Source organism: Perognathus longimembris, chromosome 1 (genome assembly GCF_023159225.1).
Source record: "Perognathus longimembris pacificus isolate PPM17 chromosome 1, ASM2315922v1, whole genome shotgun sequence".
Lineage (NCBI taxonomy): Eukaryota > Metazoa > Chordata > Mammalia > Rodentia > Heteromyidae > Perognathus > Perognathus longimembris.
The window spans coordinates 14988086-14989583 of NC_063161.1; positions in this window are offsets into that span (position 1 = coordinate 14988086).

Sequence of the window (1498 nt, forward strand, 5' to 3'; positions counted from 1 at the left end):
AAATTTAAAGGTGGAGGAGAAGAGGAAACAGTAGTAAAGGGAACTGAAGGGTGGGGGCTTGGGAGCTGAAGAGACACAAAGAGTGTGTGGTATCATGGAAGCTGAGGAGAAGAAAGTTTTAAAGAAGGAAATTCATGGGCTGGGAATGTGGCTTAATGATAGAGTGCTCGCCTACCATGCATGAAGCTCTGAGTTTGATTCTTCAGTACCACATACACAGAAAAATCCAGAAGTGGCGCTGTGGTTTGATCAAGTGATAAGAGTGCTTACCTTGACCAAAAGAAGCTCAGAGACAGTGCCCAGGCCCTGAGTTCCCAAACTCCAGGGCTGGCAACAATAAATTAATAAAAATAAAGAAGGGGGGCTGGGGATATATGGCCTAGTGGCAAGAGTGCTTGCCTCGTATACATGAGGCCTTGGGTTCAATTCCCCAGCACCACATATCAGAAAATGGCCAGAAGTGGCGCTGTGGCTCAAGTGGCAGAGTGCTAGCCTTGAGCAAAAAGAAGCCAGGGACAGTGCTCAGGCCCTGAGTCCAAGCCCCAGGACTGGCCAAAAAATAAAATAAAATAAAAAAATAAAAAATAAATAAAGAAGGAAGCTCAAGGGTACTAAATGCTGAATTGCAAGAAGGAAGTCATTGGTTATGTTCATGAGTGACAGTACAAAAGATTGAAAAAATAAATCAAACCACAATCAAGGACTCAAGATGGGGCTACGTGTGAAAAATCAGAGAGCTTAGAGAAAGCTTAGCAACTATATGTGAGCTCAAGACACCATTTCATCTTGTTTTATTCCCACATTGTGTAAGGTCTGTCCCCTGTCCCCCCTCCCCCCCCCCCCCACCCAGGGCTCCATGAAGATGCACCTCCACTTCATTAAGTCTCCACCCAGTTACCTGGGTAACCAGCAGACCCGGAGGCGGCGGTTACCTCCCCCTTCCCTGAGGTCACATCCTAATCCACCTGGCCACAGCCCCTGTGCCCCTGCCCTAGATAAGGCAGGACCGGATGGGGGTCGTCCTTCCCTCCCTTCTCTCCCACCATGCATCACTTTGGCCACAGGCCAGCAGTTTGGTAATAAACTTTTCTCTCCTGCCTGAATACTGCGTGGCATTCTCCTTTCCTGGCTACCTACTTTAAAAACCTAACACATAGAAGACACTATCACTATAACGAGATATCTATTTTCTACATCCTTCTCAGCACTGGACATTTTCTATATTTTCGAAAGTATTTTTGAAAGCTCATTCATTCATTTAGTGCTGGTCTGGGGGCTTAAACTCAGGGCCTGATATTGTCCCTGACCTGTCCCTGAGCTGTTTTGCACAAGGCTAGTGCTCTCCCTCTTGAGTCACAGCTCCACTTCCAGCTTTTTGGTGATTAACTGGAGATCCAGTCTCATGGAGTTTCTTGTCCAGGCTTCAAACCACAATCCTCAGATCTTGGCCTCCTGAGTAGCTAGGATTATAGGTATAAGACATCCGCTTTTCTTTTCT